The sequence below is a fragment of the Oncorhynchus mykiss genome, chromosome 9, assembly GCF_057628025.1.
Source record: "Oncorhynchus mykiss isolate SJ-2025 chromosome 9, ASM5762802v1, whole genome shotgun sequence".
Classification (NCBI taxonomy): Eukaryota; Metazoa; Chordata; class Actinopteri; order Salmoniformes; family Salmonidae; genus Oncorhynchus; species Oncorhynchus mykiss.
In genome coordinates this window covers 20,173,612-20,198,490 of record NC_143030.1, presented here as the reverse complement: position 1 = coordinate 20,198,490, position 24,879 = coordinate 20,173,612, and the positions used below count along the sequence as shown (strand labels likewise).

Below are 24,879 nucleotides of genomic sequence, written 5' to 3'. Positions count from 1 at the left end.
TTGTTTTCCCATTTTCCTGTTTTCAAGTTTGTTTGCAGGTTTTCCCGATTCTGACCATTCTGCCTGCTCTGAGCCTGCCTGCTGTCCTGTCCCTGCCTGACTCTGATCTGATTATGATCCTCTGCCTGTCCTCGACCTGCCCTTTGCCTGCCCCGTGTTATAATAAATTATCTAAGAACTGTGCTATCCACCTCCTGTGTCTGCATCTGGGTCATATCCTGAGTCGTGATAGAAGATTTGAATAATAAGGCAAATTTCAGAGCCTATATGGTGTTTCAACCAATCACATTACATATTTATCAAAGAAAGTTGACTGTGATGACCGGTTTCCCCGATCCAGATAGAAGCCTCTTCCTTGACTAAAAAGCACGTTCAATGGAGATTCTCCATTCAGCAAGCTTTTTAGTCAGGAGTAGGCACAGTCTGGGTCTGAGAAGTCTGTCAATCTATTAAACATTCAATAACATTTGAAATAACAATGAAATATGGTGACACTCACATGCTTGTCGTGATAATATTTAATTGTGTGATCCACCCATTGAAGATACAGTTGACAGGTGATTAAGCTCTGTAAACAGAGAACATAGTTTAAAAAATTGGAAGACATATTGGAAGACCTGCCTCACTCGGGAATGTTAGTATACTTTCATGCCAATTTAACAAGATACAGTAATTGGTTATAATGGATTTCAAAGTGTACTGTTGGAAGAAAATATTACTAACATTCCTGAGTCGGGAAAATGTGCTTGAAACCAAGTGTGATTTCTAGTATTATTCATTTTAAGCTGGATGAACTATAATATGGAACAATGAAAGTAAATTATGTTGAAGGAAAGCTGCTACAATATTTCTGGGGATTCAGAAAAAAGTCTGAATTCAGAATCAGAATTCACTGACATGTATTAATGTATGTTTTGAATGTCCATGGTCCCTGACCAATTTTTGTATTGAAATCGTATTTTTTTATGAAACCTGCCAACAATATTTAGATTGTTGCAAGGTGAGTCTCAATAAGTTCAGCAAACTAAACTCCTTGTCCAATCCACTTAGTTCATTGAGCGCAAAATATAAATATGAAGGTTCACACAGCATATTTTTTTTCATTCATCTCAGAGCGAGTTAATGTATAGAAAGCAATTAATACATGGTGAATGAATGAAGAACCGACTGTATAAATGTGCATTTAAATAAGGCACCTGAACATATAAAATACATAACCCAATAATAACAATACAAACAACGATAGCAACAACTCACTTTCACCCAGACATTCAATGAACATACAGAGCCTTCAGAAGGTATTCATACACCCTAACATTTTCCACATGCTGTTGTTTAACAGTCTGAATACTAAACTGATTAAATTTAGATTTTGTGTCAATGACCGACATACAATACCCCATAAAGTCAAAGTGGAATTATGTTTTTATGTATGTTTTTTTATAAATGAAAAATGAAAAGCTGAAATGTCTTGAGTCAATAAGTATTCAACCCCTTTGTTAGGGCAAGGCTCAGGAGTAAAAAAATATGCTTAACAAGTCACATGGACTCACTCTGTGTGCAATAATAGTGCTTAAAATATATTTTTTAATTAACACCTCACCTCTGTACCCTGTACATACAATTACCTGTAGGGTCTATCAGTGGAGCAGTACATTTTGGGGCGGAAGGTAGTGGTTAGAGCGTTGGACTAGTAACCGAAAGGTTGCAAGATTGAATCCCCGAGCTGACAAGGTTAAATCTGTCGTTCTGCCCCTGAACAAGGTAGTTAACCCATTGTTCCTAGACTGTCATTGAAAGTAAAAATGTGTTCTTAACTGACTTGCCTAGTTAAGTATAGGTTCGGAAATAAAGTTTCAAACACAGATTCAAAGACCAGGGAGGATTTCCAATACCTGCAAAGAAGGGCACCTATTGGTAGATGGAAATGTTTTATTTTTTTAACTTGTTATGGCTGCAATCCCGATATCGGGATAAGTGTCATCAACAACCGCTGAATAGCATAGCGCTACATACATAAAATATTACTATACATATTTATATTCATGAAATCACAAGTGCAATATATGAAAACACAGCATAGACTTTTGTTAATCCACCTGTCGTGTCAGATTTTGAAATTATGCTTTACAGCGAAAGCAATCCAAGCGTTTGTGTAAGTTTATCGATCGCATGATAAAACATTAAGTACACTTAGCATCAGGTAGCTCGGTCACGAAAATCAGAAAAGCAATCAAATTAATCGTTTACCTTTGATGATCTTGGGATTGTTTTCACTTCACTGACTCCCAGTTACACAACAAATGTCCCTTTTGTTCCATAAAGATTATTTTTAGATCCAAAATACCTCTGTTTCTTTGTCGCGTTATGTTCAGAAATCCACAGGATAGAGCGGTCACGACAACGCAGACAAATTCCAAACAGTTTCCATAATGTCCACAGAAATATGTAAAAAAAAAATTATAATCCATCCTCAGGTTGTTTTTAAAATATATAATCAATAATATATCAACCGCAAATGTCTTTCACAGTAGGAGAGAGAAAAGCAATACCTATCCAAAGTCTGTTGCGCGAACAAAACTCATGTGACCACTTGACGCGATGTTATCGTTCTGGCTCATTTTTCAAAATAAAAGCCTGAAACTATGTCTGAAGACTGTTGACACCTTGAGGAAGCGATAGGAAAAGGAATCTGGTTCATATCCCTTTAAATGGAGCAAAGGGAGGCTATGGAACATGGAGTTTTCAAAATAGAAGCCACTTCCTGCTTTGATTTTCCTCAGGGTTTCGCCTGCAATATCAGTTCTGTTATACTCACAGACAATATTTTTGACAATTTTGGAAACTTTAGAGTGTTTTCTATCCAATACTAATAATAATATGCATATATTAGCAACTGAGACTGAGGAGCTGGCCGTATACAATGGGCACCTTTTCATCCAAGCTACTCAATACTGCCCCTGAAGCCATAAAATGTTAAGCAGACATTAAATATTCCTTTGAGCATGGTGAGGTTAGTAATTACACTTTGGATGGTGTATCAATACACCCAGTCACTACAAAGAGACAGGCATCCTTCATAACTCAGCGGCGGTAGAGGAACAAAACCGTTCAAGGATTTGACCATGAGGCCAATGGTGACTTTAAAACATCACTACGGTAGGGGGCACTATTTTCACCTCTGGATGAAAAGCGTTTCCAAAGTAAATTGCCTGCTACTCAGGCCCAGAAACTAGGACATGCATATAATATAATGCATATTGGTAGATTTGGATAGCAAACACTCAAACGTTTCCAAAACTGTTAAAATAATGTCTGTGCGTATAACAGAATTGATATGGGAGGCGAAAACCTGAGAAAAATTCATCCAGGAAGTGGGATTTTTTTCTATTTTTGTAGTTTTCTATTGATTGCCATTTCAGTATCCTTTGACTTAGGACTCAAATTGCACTTCCTATGGCTTCCACTAGATGTCAACAGTCTTTAGAAATTGTTTCAGGCTTGTATTCTGAAAAAAGGAGGTAGTAAGACTAGTCTGAATGAGTGGACCCTGCAGTGTCTCAGAGGTTTTTCATGCGGGCGACCGAGAGCATGTCTTACTTGTTTTCCTTTATTATTGACAAAGCTTTTGTCCAGCTGAAATGTTATTGATTATTATGACTAAAAACAACCTGAGGATTGATTATAAAAATCGTTTGACATGTTTCTATGAACTTTACTGATACTTTTCGGGTTTTTCGTCTGTCTGCTGTGACTGCCTTTGAGCCTGTGGATGACTGAATAAAACGTGTAAACAAAACTGAGGTTTTTGGATATAAAGAGTGACTTTATCGAACAAAACAAACATTTATTGAGTAAATGGGAGTCTTGTGAGTGCAACCATATGAAGTTCATCAAAGGTAAGTGATTAATTGTATCACTATTTCTGACTTGTGTAACTCCTCTACTTGGCTGGAAACTGTTTGTAATGATTTGTCTGCTGGGCGCTGTTCTCAGATAATCTCATGGTATGCTTTCGCCGTAAAGCCTTTTTGAAATCTGACACCGTGGTTGAATTAACAAGAACTTAACCTTTAAACCGATGTATAACACTTGTATGTTTTATGAATTTTTATAATGAGTATTTCTGGCAGAGGACTTCTCTATAGATACAGCCCTTCCCAAATGGGTATTGCATGCATCAAGTAAAACAGCCCAACCCTCTCAGGTGTAGGGTCATTCTCCTCCCACCAGTAGCCCAGACCGCCTCTCACAAAGTCAGCTGATTTTGGACAAGAGAGCTCATGGTTGCGTGTGTTCCAAGCTGACTACATTCCAGATTGCATTGTATCAACCAATGTAATCGACAGCACAGTCAGGCCTAAGCAAGTAAATAGCTCTAATGAGCATTTTCATCTGCGTGGTCGTTTACCTTTCAACAATGTGTGTGAATGAGTAAAGGAACATAACAATGCAATCTAAGTAATTGTGTACAGATCCTTGCAACATGGGGCCGTGCATTATCATGCTGAAACATGAGTTGATGACGCAATGAATGGCACGACAATGGGCCTCAGGATCTCGTCATGGTACATCTGTGCATTCAAATTGCCACTGATAAAATGCAATTGTGTTTGTTGTCCTTAGCTTATACCTGCCCATACGATAACCCCATGGGTCACTCTGTTCACAACGTCAGCAAACCGCTCGCCCTGTTGGGGATTAATCAGAATTAGTTGGGTAACATAGATAGGATGTTTAATTTTCATGATATGCTTATGAGTTATTTCTCATAAGAATGTATTTTGTTGTACTATAGTGGTGGCCATTGGCAGTTATCTGTTCTCTGTCAGGACTAAGTTGCTTGGGCCGCAGAGAGGGGAGAGGTCAAGGTGTCATCATGTGTAAACATATCTTTTGCTCCACTGTGTCTGTGTGCCAGTCACTCCCTACTTTTCCCATCGGGGAGAGGAGGATGGCAGTGTCTGGAATCATTCTATGCTCCCTCTTTTGTTGACCTATAGCCTCACTCTCCTCTCTGTGAGTTTGTCCAGGATTGGTTGTTTTTAGAATTGGTTGTATCTAAATGACAATTTGATATATATCATAGGGTGGTGGTACAAAAAACGCATGTTTTTTCTTTGTATTATCTTTTACCAGATCTAAAGTGTTGTATTCTCCGACATTACTTTCACATTTCTACAAACTTCAAAGTTTCCTTTCAAAAGGTATCAAGAATATGCATATCCATGCTTCAGGTCCTGAGCTACAGGCAGTTAGATTTAGGTATGTCATTTAGGGCGAAAATGGAAAAAAAGGGTCCGATCCTTAAGAGTTTGAAAATACACTACATGGCCAAAGTATGTGAAAAACTGCTCATCAAGCATCTCATTCCCTTTGCTGCTATAACAGCCTCCACTCTTCTGGGAAGGCTTTCCACTAGAGGTTGGAACATTGCTGCATGGACTTACTTCCATTCAGCCACAAGTACATTAGTGTGATCGGGCACTGATGTTGGGCAATTAGGCCTGGATCGCAGTCTGCGTTCCAATTCATACTAAAGGTGTTCTGTGCGGTTGAGGTCAGGGCTCTGTGCAGGCCAGTCAAGTTTTTCCACACCGATCTCGACAAAGCATTTCTGTATGGACCTCGGTTTGTGGACTGGGGCATTGTCATGCTGAAACAGGAAAGGGCCTTCCCCAAACTGTTGGCACACAGTTGGAAGCACTGAATCGTCTAGAATGTCATTGTATGCTGTAGCGTTAAGATTTCCCTTCACTGGAACTAAGAGGCCTAGTACAAACCATGAAGAACTGTCCCAGACCATTTTCCTCTTCCAACAAACTTTACAGTTGGCACTATGCATTGGGGCAGGTAGCGTTCTCCTATCGCTCTAAACTCTTAGACTATCGATACCGACAGAATGAGAACAAGTCTTTGATATTAATTACTAGTCTGCAGCTAGGAATTCGGTATCATTGAACCCGAAGAACGACAACCGCCGAAACATTCATTCTATAACGAATGTCACTTTGAACTATCCCCTCTAACCAAGACAGAGAGAGAGAGGGAGAGAGACGGACAATTCTACAAAAGAAAGACTTTTCACCAGCGATCAAGACGACACACTGAGCGTAAATATATATATATTGATTGCAATTGTTCCCGAATGAGTGAGCGTTCATGTGTAAAGGATTAGCATTTCAATTGTTAAAATTATTAACTCTGTAGTGACTTCTTAGTCGACCCCTCCTTTGTCTAACAAGCCGCCATGTCAGTTTAGCCCACTAGGGCGCATTTTCCTATCATTACATTTGCCTTGTTTGTTTGTTTGTTTATGCATTTATGTGAATTACTTAGTTAGTAATAAATGAATGATTTAAGACAATTGATGTATGGATGACTCATAGTAAAGACTGGGTTCGTGCAGATAACCAACAATTTACGACGTTTGGAATGAGACTAACGTGAGGTAAAGTAAATAATTAATTAATTTGAAGACTAATTGATCAGATAAAATATCTGAAAAGTTATTTTAGGAAATGATAACTTTGTAATCTGAATATTTTTCCCTGGTGCCCCGACTTCCTAGTTAATTAGTTACGTGATTAATCAGTTGATCGCATAGTAACTAATTACAGAGAATCTTTGATAAAAATCAGTCTTCAGTTAATGATAGTAAATACACGACAACCTCATCCCGTCAGTAGAGGATGAAAGAATGAGACGAAAGCCGGGTACCATTCGAGGCGCAACAACGCGGATTTTGAATCAGATTGACGTGGAAATATCCCAGTCAAATCCGGATACCGATCACTTGAGTACATTGTTGGAATTGTTATCAACTAAGGAGGACAGTTTGTTTAAACTCGATCGTGGAATTGAACAGTTAACGCCATTGGACGGATTGGAGGCAGAGATTGCATGCACGGAGGATTACAAAGAACGCATTATCATGCTGAAGAGCCGTGCACAAAGAGTGATAATGAAGAAACAGGACGTCAATCCACTACCAGCCCGGGTGAGTGGAGCTAACTCAAACATATCACAGAGACAATCAGTAAGGCTACCGAAGTTGATTATTGAGAAATTCTATGGAGATGTCAGTATGTGGCAAGAGTTTTGGAGCCAATATGAGACTGCTATTCACAACAATGATTCACTGTGTAATAAGGAGAAGTTTATCTATCTGAAAACATATCTCACTGGACCAGCTGCAAAGGCAGTAGCAGGACTGATGTTAACAGACAGTAACTATGATGATGCAATCACTCTACTCAAGAGCAGATTTGGAAGGAAAGATCTTTTGATTAGTGCTCATATGTCAAAGCTGCTGAATCTCACACCTGTGAAGAAATCCTCCGCTCTAAATGCATTGAGGCAGCTATATGATGAATGTGAAATTCAGATTAGGAGCCTGGAATCACTGGGTGTAGTGTCAGAAACCTATGGAAGCCTACTATGCCCAATCTTACTACAGATGATTCCAGAGGACATAGCTCTTGACTATAGTCGTCAGAGGGGAGTAGATGATGAATGGAAAGTGTCTGAGATGATCAGGTTCCTACAGAAAGAGGTTCAGAGCAGTGAGAGAGCGCTACAAATGACAAGATCATACAACCAACAGAAAGAGAGCAAACCATGGAACAAGTCATGCTTCTCCAATGAAAAGAAAACAAAAAGACCCAACATGCCCTCTGCTGCAGCACTGCATACAGCCAGCCAGAAGGAACAACAAACGTGTCTATTTTGTGACAGTGCAGACCACAAATCAGAACACTGCCCTGACTACAATATTGCTATACGCAAAGAGAAACTAAAGAACATGGGAAGATGCTTTGTATGTTTAGGACAGAGACACATAGGAAAATTATGTAAAGTCAAAGATGTGTCATGTGCAACATGTGGAAGCAGACATCACATTGCGGTGTGTACCAGTAAGAGGAGTGAGGTGCAACCCCTTACTGTTTCTGTAGATGCTGTTGTTTCCTCAGTTATTCCCCATTCAGTGAAGATGAAACCAGATGGACAGAACACTGTGTTGCTACAAACGGCAAAGGCATGGGTAGAAGGCCCATCGGGCAGGAAGATAGCTCGTTGCTTACTAGATGGAGGCAGTCAGAGAAGCTTCATACATGAAAACCTTGTGAAGGGCTTGAAGCTACCAGTAATCATACAAGAGGCACTCACTCTTCACACGTTTGGCTCCTCTGCCCCAGCATCGTCCCAACGCAACACAGTGAAAGTCATCTTGGAGAATGTCTGGGACAAACAGCAGAGAATAGAGATAGAGGCAATTGAAACCCCACAAGTGTGCACAGCTGTGATGAAGGTTCCTGGTGAACGGATTCAGCATGAGCTCAGTAAAAGGGGACTGCAGCTCGCACTTTCCAGGAGATGACAATGATCCTGAACTCTCTGTCCTGATAGGAGCAGACTACTACTGGCAGATAGTATCAGGCAGAGTGGAGCGACTGACGGAGACGCTAGTTGCTTTAGAGAGCACCTTTGGATGGTCGGTGCAGGGACCCGTGTCCATGTCAAGTGTCGCCGAGGCAACCTGCATGTTCATCCCACTTGATGAAGACACACTAGTCTCCAAGCAACTGCATGCATTCTGGGAGCTTGAGTCTCTGGGTATTCTAAGCGAGAAAACAAAGAACCCAGAGGAAAACGAGGCTCCACAATTGTTTGAGGAAACAACCACCTTCAAAGATGGGCGATACCATGTGGAGTTGCCATGGAAACGAGAAATACCAGAACTCCAAGACAACTATAGAATCGCCAAGAAACGGTTTGAAGGTCTGAAGAAAAGACTGAAGAAGGATGTGACGTTGTACAGCAGATACATAGAAGTAGTAGAGGACTACTTACAACAAGATATGGCAGAGGATGTGCCCAAGGACAACGCATCAAGTGCAGACAACGTAAAATACTACTTACCTCACCATGCAGTACTCTGAGAAGATGAGGTGACAACAAAACTGAGAGTGGTGTTTGATGCCTCGTCCCATGAAGATGGCTGTCCATCTCTCAATGACTGTCTACTCACAGGACCGAACCTAAATCCGGATCTGCTCAGCGTTCTGATAAAGTTCAGACTACATGAGATCGCATTCATGGCAGACATCAAGAAAGCTTTCCTGCAGATATCCCTAGCAGAGAGAGACAGCCGTGAGATTTCTATGGCTCACTGGCCCACCAAGGGTAGAAAATGAAGGATGAAAAGAGTGGTATTTGGAGCTTCCCCAAGTCCATTGTTGCTGGCAGCTACAATCAGGAAGCACTTGAAACAATATGAAAAAGAACAACCAGAAGTTGTAGAGATACTGAGAGAGTTACTCTACGTAGATGACTTCATTGCAAGTTCACGCAATGTTGAAGAGGCTTACCTTGTGACAACAACTGCAAAGTGAATGCTGTCGATTGCAGGCATGGACCTCTGCAAATGGATGACCAATTCTCCTGAATTGAAAACAAAATGGGAGGAGAGTACGACAACTGACCACCCGTTGACGTTACAAACACAAGGATTAGTGCTGAAGGTTTTAGGTTTAGTATGGAGGTCGGAAACGGATGACTTTGTGTTTGACCTCAGGCCGTTACTGAGCATTCTAAAGCAAAAGGAAAACACAAAGAGAAGTGTTCTGCAGTCGTCTGCACGTATCTTCGACCCTCTTGGTTTCTTAACTCCCTTCACCATCAGGATCAAGTGCATGTTCCAGGAAATGTGGGAGAGGGGACTCAGTTGGGACGAAGAATTACCACCTGATCTGACACGAGAATGGCAACAGTGGTGTTCAGAACTACCCCAGTTACACCAGCTCACCATACCAAGGTGGTACAGAACAGATATGCGGCCACAGAATAACCACACCCTGAAACTACACGTGTTCTGTGATGCAAGTGAAAGGGCTTACAGTGCAGTAGCTTACCTGCAAGGTGAGTCACAAGACAGGGAAACAACAAGTCTAGTCGCATCCAAGTCCAGGGTAGCCCCACTTAAGAAAATTACGCTGCCACGCCTGGAGCTCATGGGAGCTGTGATTGGAGCGAGACTAGCAAACAACTTGTTGACCACACTGAAAATGGAAGAAAAACAGATCAAAATGTGGACAGACTCTATGGTCGTGCTGCATTGGATTTGCAGCTCAGCTCAGAAATGGAAACAGTTTGTTGCGAACAGAGTGACGGCGATCCTGTCCTTGACCAATCCAGAGTCATAGTCACATATTGAAGGGAAAACTAATCCAGCTGACCTCCCTACAAGAGGACAAACTGTTCTAAACTTGACACAGAGAGAGCTATGGTGGAATGGACCCAGAATTCTGACATCACCCAATCAGTCTGAAGAGACTGATGATAACAAGGTTCCGGAAGAGGTGAATATAGAACTCAAGTCCAGTTGCCAGGTTACTGTACAACTCGCAGCAAACAGCACAGACAGCACTGAACCTGTGTTGGAGCTTGAAAGGTACAGGAAACTGAAAAGAGTGTTCAGAGTCACCGCCTGGACAAAGAGATTCATAGCCAATGCTCGTACAACCATAAAGATGCAAGGTGAACTGACTGCTGACGAACTGTTCGATGCAGAAAAGTACTGGATTAAGGTAACACAACAACAGAGTTTTGGACAGGAGATCAAACTACTGACGGCAGGAAAAAGCCTAAACAATGACTGTAAAATCAGAGAACTGAAACCTTTCCTGGACGAACACGAACTGCTCAGTGTAGGAGGAAGACTGCAACAGTCCAACTTCACATTCAGAGAGCAGCACCCATGGGTTCTGCCCAATAAGTACAGATACTCAAAAATGCTGATACAGTACCACCATGAGAAGGTGATGCATTCTGGAGCAAGTGACACTCAGCACCCAACGTTAAACAAGCCGGAAATGAGACGCAGATGGAAGTACAGGCAGAGACTTGTGACCAGTTTCTGGAACAGTTGGCGAAGAGACTACTTGCTGGATCTAAAGTCAGCACACCGCTGTGACACACCACAGCCCACCCCACTGAAGGCGGGTGACGTTGTACTCATTGGAGAAGATAACACATCCAGACAAACCTGGAAACTAGGAAAGATTGAAGAACTCTTTCCAGGCCGAGATGGCCTAGTTAGATCATGTTCAGTTCGTACTGCTTCAGGGACTTTGTTGAGGAGACCTATTCAGTTGATATACTGCCTAGAGATCTAGATGAACACAATTGTTCATGGGGGGGAGGATGTTGTAACTTTAATGTGTTACAGAGTTAATGTTTAAGTTTATTCATTGAGCTGTATCTAAAGATATTTCTTTATAGTTATTTGCATATGTAATTGTATTGGGTTGTGTTGAATTACGCTTTTTTTTTTTTATCGTTCAAATCCCGCGAGAATTGGCCCTATGGGAGTGATTTGAGTAAGTGCCGCGAGAAAAAACCTGTGCGTTAGGGCGCGAATTGGTCACAGCCATTCCTTTGTTCCAGTACTCAGAAGAAGGACAAACAATGACCGGTTGAATTGAAAATTGTTTTGTATGTCTATAACATCCTAAAGCTTGGTTTTGTACTTAGTTTGACCTGTTTAGTCGACATATAATGTGTAATTTTGAAGTTTTGATGCGCAACTTATCCGGACCAGAGGACGTTTTGGGTGCATTTCAGCTGATGTTATTAGCAGTAGCTAATACAAAGACGCAAGACTTGAAACCAAACGATGTATTGGGTAAGTATGAAGCCTTCCAGAACATTCTGAACGAAGACCATCGAAGGTAAGGGAATATTTATGCTTAAATCTGTGTTTCTGTTGACTCCAACATTACGTGGAAATGTAGCTTGGAACTGAGCGCTGTCTCAGCATATGGAATAGTGTGCGATTTCTGTAAAGTTAAAAATAAATCTAACACAGCGGTTGCATAAAGAAGCAGTGTATCTTTCTAACTATATGTAGAACATGTATATTTAGTCAAAGTTTATGATGTCTATTTACGTTATCTTGCCGCGCTACATAGATTTCCTGCGGGCATTTTTGAGTAATTTCTGAAGGTGAACTCACTGTAAATGGACATTTATGGATATAAATGGCATATTATTGAAAAAAAAAAATATGTACTGTGTAATATGTCATATTACTGTCATCTGATGAAGATTTTCAAAAGGTTAGTGAGCGATTTATTTTTTAATCCTGCGTTTGTTGATTGCATGTTTTGGCTATTGAAATGAGCTGTGTCTGGTGGTGGTTTTACATATATATGTGCTATGTTTTCGCCGTAAAACATTTTAGAAATCTGACTTGCTGGCTAGATGAACAAGGTGTTTATCTTTCATTTGAGCTATTGGACTTGTTAATGTGTGGAGGTTAAATATTTTTAAGAATATTTTTGCGTTCCATGCGCCACCGTTTCAGCTGAACGTGGGAGGGTTGATTCCCAATTGGGAACCAGTATCGTAGACAGGTTAACAACCCTCCAGACGAGCTTCAATGCCATACAACTCTCCTTCAGTGGCCTCCAACTGCTCTTAAATACAAGTAAAACTAAATGCATGCTCTTCAACCGATCGCTGCCTACACCTGCCCACCCGTCCAGCATCACTACTCTGGACGATTCTTAGAATATGTGGACAACTACAAATACCTAGCTGTCTGGTTAGACTGTAAACTCTTTTTCCAGACCCACATCAAACATCTCCAATCCAAAGTTAAATCTAGAATTGGCTTCCTATTTCGCAACAAAGTATCCTTCACTCATGCTGCCAAACATACCCTCGTAAAACTGACCATCCTACCGATCTATGACTTTGGCGATGTCATTTACAAAATAGCCTCCAATACCCTACTCAATAAATTGAATGCAGTCTATCATAGTGCTATCCGTTTTGTCACCAAAGCCCAATATACTACCCACCACTGCGACCTGTACACTCTCATTGGCTGGCCCTCGCTTCATACTCGTCGCCAAATCCACTGGCTCCAGGTCATCTACAAGACCCTGCTCGGTAAAGTCCTCCCTTATCTCAGCTCGCTGGTCACCATAGCAGCACCCACCTGTAGCACGCGCTCCAGCAGATATATCTCTCTGGGTACCCCCAAAACCAATTCTTCCTTTGGACGCCACTCCTTCCAGCAAATCTACCATTCCAGTGTTTTACTTGCTAAATTGTAATTACTCTGCCACCATTGCCTTTTTTGCCTTTACCTCCCTTATCTCACCTCAAATTATTTTTCTACTGTATTATTAACTATATGTTTGTTTTACTCCATGTGTAACTCTGTGTTGTTGTCACATTCGTTGTATGGAGGAGACCAAGGCACAGCGTTGTAAGCGTACATTCTTCATTTATTAAAGAAATGCAACACTGAACAAACTAACAAAACAACAAAACGAAACGGCGACTAAACAGAGAATAAGGTCAGGGCGTGACAGTACCCCCCCCCCGCCAAAGGTGCAGACTCCCGACCGCAAACCTGAAATTATAGGGGAGGGTCTGGGTGGGCATCTACCCTAGGTGGCGGCTCTGGTTCTGGACGCCGCCCCCCCTCTTTACACTAATCCCTCTGCCTTTGTAGATCCGGACCGCAGATCATCGCTGGAGGCTCTGTACTGCGGATCATCGGCGGAGGCCCCGGGCTGGGGACCGTCGCCGGAGACCCCGGGCTGGGGATCGCCGCCAAAGGGCCAGGGTTGGGGACCGTCGCCGGAGGCTACGGACTGGGGATCGTTGCTGGAGGCTCTGGACTGGGGATCGTCGCTGGAGGCTCCGGACTGGGGATCGTCGCTGGAGGTTCCGGACTGTGGCCCGTCGTTGGAGGTTCCGGACTGTGAAACGTCACCGGAAACTCTGGGCTGGGTACTGTCGCCGGAAGCTCTGGACTGGGCACTGTTGCCGGACATTCTGGACTGGGTACTGTTGCCGGATGCTCTGGACTGCCGAGTCGCACTGGATACCTGTTGTGTGGTGCTGGCACTGGTGGTACCGGTCTGGGGACACGCACCTCAGGGCGAGTGTGAGGAGCAGGAACAGGACGTACTGGACTCTGGAGGTGCACAGGAGGCCTGGTGCGTGGTGCCGGCACTGGTGGTACCGGGCTGGGGATTTTTTTGTTTATTGGGGCTGCCTCTCGGGCTTCCATGCTAGCCGTGTCCCCTCGTATCGTTGTCGTTCCTAATGCACAGTTTCCACCTGCTTCCATGGCAGAGTCCTGTCCCTTCTGTACTTCTCCTCGTAGTATCGCCGTTCTGCTTTCACTGCCTCTATCTCCTCCTTAGGAGGAGTCTCCAGAATCTCTTCCCATGTCCATGAAGTCTGCTCCTCCTGGCCACGCTGCTTGGTCCTTTTATGGTGGGTTCTTCTGTCACGTTCGTTGTATGGAGGAGACCAAGGCGCAGCGTGGTCTTATTAAAGAAATGCAACACTGAACAAACTAACAAAACAACAAAACGAAACGTGAAGCTAATACGGATAGTGCAGACAGGCAACTAAACAGAGAATAAGAACCCACAAAATGACCAAGGGAATATGGCTACCTAAATATGGTCCCTAGTCAGAGACAACGGTAAACAGCTGCCTCTGACTGGGAACCAATTCAGGCCACCATAGACATACAATAAACCTAGACTTACAAAAACCCTAGATATACAAAACCCCTAGACGAGACAAAACTAACATACCCACCCTAGTCACACCCTGACCTACCCAAAATAATAAAGAAAACCGAGATAACTAAGGTCAGGGCGTGACAGTTGTGGTACGTGTCGAACTGTTTTGCTTTATCTTGGCCAGGTCGCAATTGTAAATGAGAACTTGTTCTCAACTTGCCTACCTGGTTAAATAAAGGTGAAATAAATAAAAAAGTCAGTTAGTTAAGACAGTCAGTTAACATAACCTTTTTGAATCATGAAGCCTTCATGATATTTTCTTGATGTGCTTTTTTTATTATATGAAGCTTTAAAATGGACAAAAAGTGACGTTAGCTGAAGGTGATCATATACTTATGTCATGCATTAAAATGCAAATTAATTACTAAAAAATAATTCAATGTGATTTTCTGGATTTTTAAGTGCACCTATGATAAAAATTACAGACTTCTACATGCTTTGTAAGTAGGAAAACCTGCAAAATCGGCAGTGTATCAAATACTTGTTCTCCCCACTGTAAGTTCTGTTATACTCACAGACATGATTCAAACAGTTTTAGAAACTTCAGAGTGTTCTCTATCCAAATCTACTAATAATATGACTATCTTATCTTCTGGGGATGAGTAGCAGGCAGTTGAATTTGGGCATGCTTTTCATCCAAAATTCCAAATGCTGCCCCCTATCCTAGAGAAGTTAATGAGTAAAGATGAAACAATTTGTGAAATTATGTAATGGGATTTTAAACTGTTTAATGAAAGAGAACCCAATACCCTTTAAAGTTAACTTCTTGGCGCACCCATCCCTTTAGCGGGATCATTTTCGTCAACATCCTCCTGAATTGCAGAGTACCAAATTCAAATTAAATTACTAAAAATATTTAATTTTCATGAAATCACAAGTGCAATGTAGCAAAACACAGCATAGCTTGTTGTTAATCCACCTGGCGTGTCAGATTTCAAAAAAGCTTTTCGGCGAAAGAAAACCAAGCGTTTATGTAAGGACATCTCTCTCAGCAGACAAAACAAACACTAGAAGTAAAGTAGATTGGTCACGGAAGTCAGAAAAGCAAAAAAAATGAATCACTTACCTTTGATGATCTTGAGATGTTTGCACTCACGAGACTTCCAGTTACACAGTAAATGTTTCTTTTGTTCCAAAAATATTATTTTATATCCAAAATACCTCCATTTGGTTGGCGCGTTATGTTCAGCAATTCACAGGCTCGAGTGGTCACGTCGGGGCAGACGAAAATATCCAATAGTATCCGTAAAGTTTGTAGAAACATGTCAAACATTATTTATAATCCTCAGGTTGTTTTTACAATAAATAATCGATAATATTTTAACCGGATCGTAGCTTTTTCAATAGGAGAGAGAGAAAATGTCTACTCCAAGCTGTTGCACATGCAAAACTCTGCTGGGTCCGAGCCATCCACTGACGCGATGTGATCGTTCTCGCTCATTTTTCAGAATAAAAGGCTGAAACTATGTCTAAAGACTGTTTCTGGTTTGATATCCCTTTAAATGGAGGGAAGGCATGCAATGGAACAGGGAGCTTTCAAAATAGGAGGCACTTCCTCTTTGGATTTTCCTCAGGTTTTCGACTGCAATATCAGTTCTGTTATACTCACAGACAATATTTTGACAGTTTTGGAAACTTTAGAGTGTTTTCTATCCTAATCTGAGTTTCTGGGCCTGAGAAATGGGCCTGAGAAATAGGCAGTTTCATTTGGTTACGTTTTTTCATCCAAACATCAAAATACTGCCCCCTACATTCAACAGGTTAACTAAGTCATTGGCCCGCCCCATGAGCACAGATATTGATCTGGCTTCATGGGACAGCCCTTTGTTGCTCTTCCAAATAAAACCCCCATCTAGAGAAATCATCTTCAGACCAAGCTTACCTCAATTACCGAGAGGGCTAAGGTCTGAGTTGAGACCAGAAAACCTGAGTATGAGCTAAGGTTGTAAAGGTTGTTGAAACTCTGAGACTATCGATTCCGACAGAAAAAATAGCAAATCTTCGATAGTAATTACTAGTCTGTAGCGAGGACCGACAACCGCCGAAACATCTATCTATAAGAACATTTCTGAATGTTACTCTAAAGTATCCATTTGAACCATAAGACTACAGGGACGCAGAGAGATGGGCGGATGAACTGCCGACAGAAAGAAGGACGATTCCAACAGAGATCATGGCGACACACTGAGCGTAAATACACTGCTAAAAAATAAATAAAGGGAACACTAAAATAACACACCCTAGATCTGAATGAATGAAATATTCTTATTAAATACTTTCTTCTTTGCATAGTTGAATGTGCTGACAACAAAATCACACAAAAATTATCAATGGAAATCAAATGTTTCAACCCATGGAGGTCTGGATTTGGAGTCACACTCAAACTTAAAGTGGAAAACTGCACGACAGGCTGATCCAACTTTGATGTAATGTCCTTAAAACAAGTCAAAATGAGGCTCAGTAGTGTGTGTGGCCTCCACGTGCCTGTATGACCTCCCTACAACGCCTGGGCATGCTCCTGATGAGGTGGCGGATGGTCTCCTGAGGGATCTTCTCCCAGACCTGGACTAAAGCATCCGCCAACTCCTGGACAGTCTGTGGTGCAACGTGGCGTTGGTGGATGGAGCGAGACATGATGTCCCAGATGTGCTCAATTGGATTCAGGTCTGGGGAACGGGCGGGCCAGTCCATAGCATCAATGCCGTCCTCTTGCAGGAACTGCTGACACACTCCAGCCACATGAGGTCTAGCATTGTCTTGCATTAGGAGGAACCCAGGGCCAACCGCACCAGCATATGGTCTCACAAGGGGTCTGAGGATCTCATCTTGGTACCTAATGGCAGTCAGGCTACCTCTGGCGAGCATATGGACGGCTGTGCGGCCCCCCAAAGAAATGCCACCCCACACCATGACTGACCCACCGCCAAACCGATCATGCTGGAGGATGTTGCAGGCAGAAGAACGTTCTCCACGGCGTCTCCAGACTCTGTCACGTCTGTCATGTGCTCAGTGTGAACCTGCTTTCATCTGTGAAGAGCACAGGGCGCCAGTGGCGGATTTGACAATCTTGGTGTTCTCTGGCAAATACCAAACGTCCTGCACGGTGTTGGGCTGTAAGCACAACCCCCACCTGTGGACATCGGGCCCTCATACCACCCTCATGGAGTCTGTTTCTGACCGTTTGAGCAGACACATGCACATTTGTGCCCTGCTGGAGGTCATTTTGCAGGGCTCTGGCAGTGCTCCTCCTGATCCTCCTTGCACAAAGGCGGAGGTAGCGGTCCTGCTGCTGGGTGTTGCCCTCCTACGGCCTCCTTCATGTCTCCTGATGTACTGGCCTGTCTCCTGGTAGCGCCTCCAAGCTCTGGACACTACGCTGACAGACACAGCAAACCTTCTTGCCACAGCTTGCATTGATGTGCCATCCTAGATGAGCTGCACTACCTGAGCCACTTGTGTGGGTTGTAGACTCCGTCTCATGCTACCACTAGAGTGAAAGCACCGCCAGCATTCAAAAGTGACCAAAACATCAGCCAGGAAGCATAGGAACTGAGAAGTGGTCTGTGGTACCCACCTGCAGAACCACTCCTTTATTGGGGTGTCTTGCTAATTGCCTATAATTTCCACCTGTTGTCTATTCCATTTGCACAACATCATGTGAAATTTATTGTCAATCAGTGTTGCTTCCTAAGTGGACAGTTTGATTTCACAGAAGTGTGATTGACTTGGTGTTACATTGTGTTGTTTAAGTGTTCCCTTTATTTTTTTGAGCAGTGTATATATATATTGATTGCAATTATTCCCGAATGAGTGTGTGTTCATGTGCAAAGGATTAGCATTTCAATTGTTATAATTATCAACATTGTCTTTCGCGCCCTTCTCAGTCCCTTTGTCTACCAAGCCGCCATACCAGTTTAGCTCACTAGGGCACATCCCCTATCATTTCCTTGTAACCATATCTACTTTGTTTGTTTGTTTGTGCATTTATGTGATTATTCAGTTAGTTAATAAATAAATGATTGAGACAATTGATGTATGGATGATTCATAGTGAAGACTGGGATCGTGCAGATAACCAACCATTTACAACGTTTGGAATGAGACTAAGTGAGGTAAAGAATAATTTATTAATTTGAAGACTAATTGATCAGATATAAAAAAATCTGAAAGTTATAATAGGAAAATTACAACTTTGTAATCTGAATATTTTCCTTGGTGCCCCGACTTCCTAGTTAATTACATTTACCTGATTAGTTTAACCATGTAATAATAATTACAGAGAATTTATTTGATGAAATAACAGTCTTCGTTTTAATGATGCCAAAGACGATACATCTTAGGACCATTTCTTCTTTTCTTTTCGTCTTTTTGAATTCATAATGTATAAAAACCCTGTTTTCATATGAATACACTGGTATGGTGTTGGAGATCATGAATATGAGGTTAAAGTGTCCCTTTAAACTTACCTCTGTGCCAGAAGATGCTTTGCCTCAGTTCGGGAGTCAGAGGAATAGAGGAGAGAGAGAGAGAGAAAGAGGCGAGGTGTATTATAGTCTTATTGTGGAACAGCCCAGCACTCTCCTCCCACCTCACCTCACCTCACCAGTACTCCCCCTCTCACCAAATCAGCTGATTTCTGAGAAGAGAGTTCATTTTGTCAACAGATGGCACCGGACAGGATACAGGATTCCCAAACAAATAAAGGAGGATGATAAGGGATCATATTTCTTCAGTAGAGGCTGTTGGAGTCAAATTATCTATTATAAATTGGTGCTATTTTTATTGTTTTGTCCCATGTAAAATATATCATCGTGCCATATTGCTATTTACACTGAGTGAACAAAACATTAGGAACAGTCTCAATTCATCAGGGCATGGACTCTACAAGGTTTTGAAAGCATTCCACAGGGATTCTGGCCCATGTTGACTCCAGTGCTTCCTACAGTTGTGGCTAGTTGGCTGGATTTCCTTTTGGTGGTGGACCATTCTTGATACACACGGGAAACTGTTGAGCATGAAAAATCCATCAGTGTTGCAATTCTTGACACATACCGGTGCACCTGGCGCCTACTACCAAACCCCAATCAAAGGTACTTCAATATTTTGTCTTGCCTATTCACCCTCTGAAAGGCAAACCTTCTCAATTTCTCAAGGCTTAACAATGGTTATTTAACCTTTCTCCCCCCTTCATCTAAACTGATTGAAGTGGATTTAACAAGTGACATCAATAAGGGATCCTAGCTTTCACCTGGATTCACCTGGTCAGACTATGTCATGGAAAGAGCAGGTGTTCGTAATGTTTTGTACACTCAGTGTATATTGTGATTATGAATTTATTAAGAAAGTAAGGAATTATAAACTTAACTTGAATGAACTATTATTGTGTGAAATTGTCAATATGGAGTCTCACCTAGATATAACCCCCTTTTCTCCCAGGAACCCTTTCCTTACACCATATAGGGGGTTGGTAATATGAGCAAGCTAAGCCCTATGGCAGCATTGCCCAAACTCTGTCCTGGGGACCCCAAGGGACACCAAGGGGTGCATGTTTTTTTTCTTCTCCCCTAGCACTTCACAGCTTATTCAAATAATCAAAGCTTTGTTAATTATTTGAATCAGCTGTAAAGTGCTAGGGCAAAAAACAAAATGTGCTCCCATTAGGGTCCCCAGGACTGAGTTTGGAAATGCTGCCCTATTCACTGCAGCAAACCATTTTTGACTACACCCATTTATGCTTTTTGTTATCTGATTGCTTTGTTTTTTGGATATCATGCCCAACATGTTATGTCAATCTCAGTTTCATTCTAAGAAATGTTGACTACTATTTTTGGACACAGAGCTTCGGATAATTTTTTGTTGCATGCTGAACTTGTCTACAGACCATGGGATGAAGGGCAACTTCAAATGTTGTTAACTGGAGCATATAACCCTTACATAAGAAAAATACCTCTAATTCTGTTTCATTGGTCCTATGAAGTTCATGTTTGTCATATTCAGTGGTGATGCTCCAGGCACACACTAAGAGATCACATAAGGCCTCCCGGGTGGCGCAGTGGTCTAAGACACTGCATTGCAGTGCTAGCTTTACCACCAGAGATTCTGGGTTTGAGCCCAAGCTCTGTCATAGGTGACTGCGACCGGGAGGTCCATGGGACGACGCACAATTGGCCCTGCGTCGTTAGGGAGGGCTTGGCCGGCAGGGATATCCTTGTCTTGTTGCGCACTAGCGACTCCGGTGGCGGGTTGGGTGCTGACCAAGTGTACAGTGTTTCCTCTGACACATTGGTGCAGCTGGCTTCTGGGTTGGATGTGCATTGTGTTTTGGAGGACCTTCACCTCTCCCGAGTCTGTACGGGATGAGCGATGAGACAAGACTAAGATACCATGAAATTGGGGAGCAAAAAGGGGTAAAAAAATAAATAAAAGAGGTCAAAGCTCAATAGAGGTTATATAATGATTAATATATTGAAAAGGAATACACTTTATTTGTGAGTGGCTTATGTGGTGACATATAACGTGATTCCTAAGATATGATTTACTACTAAAACTATAAAGGGCAACAACGAAACAAAGAGTTTTGTTAACACATTCTCAAAAAACATATGAATATATGCACATACATTTGACAAAGTAAAAAAAGATAAATGGCAAATTTCAGTGCCTCACATCATAACATGCAACGTTTATGCATCAAGAAACTACCATGATATGATATCAGTCACATTTTCCAGTTTTTCCTATGTTCTTTGGTAAGATACTTTAAAGAATAACTTGTTTTGTTGTCTCTCATATCGAAACCCAGAATCAAATCAGCTATGGCTAGGTAAATACTGGTTATGGTGAGAATACAGGCCTATTCTGGGAAATCAGCTGACCAAAGAAAGGGAGGGGCTTCAGAGTGATGGGCAGGGTGGAAAGATCATGTCTCCTTGAGATAATATACATTTATTTAAATTCTTTATGATCCTCTGCTCTTCTATGTCAGGTACCTTAGGGCTGCAGCCCAGTACACCTCCTGTCACAAAGTCACTTTTTTCAGAAGCAACCTTTATTATTTTATATACCCAGACTAATTGTCTCATTGCCATATATGTTCGCTGACCCTAAGTACGGTCATAAAAATAACTGTCAGAAAAGTGAAGAAACGCATCAAGACCTAAACCCAGACAGCAGTCAGTACAGGGTCTGCTCCGATCATTTCATCAATGGTAAGTATGATCAATTTCGAGTTTAGTTTAGCTGTTAGGCTAACCAGGTGTTAAAAACAACACCAACTTAGCCAACATTAGCTAGCTGAAAAACTTGTAGTGATGGTGGCAGCTATTAGCATGTGTCTCGTGTTTTGGGAAGCAATTTTCTCACCATTAGAATTCACAATTTAAAAAAAGCATTATATGCATCTATCATCACATGTGCAGACTAATGTAAGCCTAATAACCCCAATGTGATGAGTAAATTGGATAGTCATAATTTAGACTCTTAATATAACTCAAGAAGTTTCTTTTCTTTGAACTGAAAAATGTGGCCTTTGATCAACACATTTCATGTAATTCTACTACACTTCATATGACAGGAAACATTAGAATGTATTTTTTTAGACGACTGTAACGTAGACACAGAAAGCAGGTGAGTTTATTGATCACAAACATGGACCGATACAAATCAAGCGAAGCGTCTGACATGGAGACACAAACAATACTACCTGATGACTGACAACAAAAGAGTGCCATATAAAGGGTAAGCAATCAAGGGAGTAATGAGGTCCAGGTGTGAATGATGAGACGCATGTGTGCGTAATGATGGTTGCCAGGTGTGTATAAAGGTGAGTTGCCAGGACCGGTGGTTAGTAGACCGGCGACGTTGAGCGCCGGAGAGGGGGACTAGACGTGACAGTAACCCCCGATGTGTGGCTCCAGCTGCGGGACCACGCCGGCCAAGAGGACGGCCGAGGGCAAGGATTGGGACGGTCGGGGAAGTTGGAACTCTCGGGTTGATGTTGGGATCTAGAAGGACGTCCACCAGAACCCAACACCGCTCCTCTGGACTGTACCCCTCCCAGTCCACCAGGTACTGAAGCCGACCCCCAGGACATTGGGAGTTCATTAGTGATCTAGCATAGGCGGGGCTACCCTCAATGTCCAAGGGAGGCGGAGGGGTGTTGTGGGGGACGGCATCAACCAGGGGACCAGGAACCACCGGCCTGAGGAGGGAAACATGAAAAGATGGTGAAGTCCGGTAATTAGTGGGGAGTTGTAATTTACCTCAGTGTCCCTCTGGAGGACCTTGAATGGCCCTACAAACCGGTGTTTCTGATGCTTTGCCTCTGTTTGCAGTCAGAGGAAAAGAGGTGAGAGAGAGAAAGAGAATGTGGCAAGGTGTATTGCAGTCTTATTGTGGACCAGCCCAGTACTCCTCCTACCTCACCTCACCTCACCAGTACTCCCCCTCTCACCAAATCAGCTGATTTCTGAGAAGACAGTTCATTTTGTCAACAGATGGTACCGAACAGGAGACAGGATTCCCAAACAAATAACGGAGGATGATAAGGGATCATATTTCTTCAGTAGAGGCTGTTGGAGTCAAATTATCTATTATAAATTGGTGCTATTTTTATTGTTTTGTCCCATGTAAAATATATCATCGTGCCATATTGCTATTTACACTGAGTGAACAAAACATTAGGAACAGTCTCAATTCATCAGGGCATGGACTCTACAAGGTTTTGAAAGCATTCCACAGGGATTCTGGCCCATGTTGACTCCAGTGCTTCCTACAGTTGTGGCTAGTTGGCTGGATTTCCTTTTGGTGGTGGACCATTCTTGATACACACGGGAAACTGTTGAGCATGAAAAATCCATCAGTGTTGCAGTTCTTGATACATACCGGTGCACCTGGCGCCTACTACCAAACCCCAATCAAAGGTACTTCAATATTTTGTCTTGCCTATTCACCCTCTGAAAGGCAAACCTTCTCAATTTCTCAAGGCTTAACAATGGTTATTTAACCTTTCTCCCCCCTTCATCTAAACTGATTGAAGTGGATTTAACAAGTGACATCAATAAGGGATCCTAGCTTTCACCTGGATTCACCTGGTCAGACTATGTCATGGAAAGAGCAGGTGTTCGTAATGTTTTGTACACTCAGTGTATATTGTGATTATGAATTTATTAAGAAAGTAAGGAATTATAAACTTAACTTGAATGAACTATTATTGTGTTAAATTATCAATATGGAGTCTCACCTAGATATAACCCCCTTTTCTCCCAGGAACCCTTTCCTTAAGGGACACCAAGGGGTGCATGTTTTTTTTCTTCTCCCCTAGCACTTCACAGCTTATTCAAATAATCAAAGCTTTGTTAATTATTTGAATCAGCTGTAAAGTGCTAGGGCAAAAACCAAAATGTGCTCCCATTAGGGTCCCCAGGACCGAGTTTAGAAATGCTGCCCTATTCACTGCAGCAAACCATTTTTGACTACACCCATTTATGCTTTTTGTTATCTGATTGCTTTGTTTTTTGGATATCATGCCCAACATGTTATGTCAATCTCAGTTTCATTCTAAGAAATGTTGACTACTATTTTTGGGGACACAGAGCTTTGGATAATTTTTTGTTGCATGCTGAACTTGTCTACAGACCATGGGATGAAGGGCAACTTCAAATGTTGTTAACTGGAGCATATAACCCTTACAGAAAAAGAAAACAGAAAAAGAGCCTTACAGAAAAAGAGCTCTAATTCTGTTTCATTGGTCCTATGAAGTTCATATTTGTCATATTCCGTGGTGATGCTCCAGGCACACACTAAGAGGTTACATAGGGCCTCCCGGGTGGCGCAGTGGTCTAAGACACTGTATCACAGTGCTAGCTGTACAACGAGAGATTCTTGGTTCGAGCCCAAGCTCTGTCATAGGTGACTGCGACCGGGAGGTCCATTGGACGACGTACAATTGGCCCAGCGTCGTTAGGGCCGTCCATTGGCCGGCAGGGATATATCCTTGTCTTGTTGCGCACTAGTGACTCCGGGTTGGGTGCAGTCCACACATTGGTGCTTCCGGGTTTGTTGTGCATTGTGTCAAGAAGCAGTGCGGTTGTGTTTTGGAGGACGCAATGCTCTCGACCTTCACCTCTCCCGAGTCTGTTGCAGCGATGAGACAAGAATACTACCATTTGGATACCTTGGAATTGGGGAGCAAAAAGGGGTAAAAAAATAAAGCTCAATAGAGGTTATATAATGATTCATATATTGAAAAGGAATACACTTTA

At 42.2% G+C, this 24,879-nt stretch overlaps 1 protein-coding gene across 2 annotated transcripts in view; it reads right to left on the bottom strand.

The window, feature by feature from the left end:
- The window catches only part of LOC118966007 (uncharacterized), a 40,941-nt gene extending 21,805 nt beyond the window's left edge, over positions 1-19,136 (bottom strand). Inside the window, exons 1-3 of one of the 2 annotated variants that reach the window (XM_090183714.1) lie at positions 19,084-19,133; positions 4,634-4,691; positions 500-568 (exon numbers count right to left, since the gene is read on the bottom strand). The gene's annotated coding sequence lies outside the window, so the exon portion shown is untranslated. Of the gene's footprint in view, positions 1-499; positions 569-4,633; positions 4,692-19,083 lie in introns of both variants that reach the window. The other variant, XM_036987477.2, reaches the window with a different exon arrangement.
- Between the last annotated feature and the right edge of the window lie 5,743 nt (positions 19,137-24,879).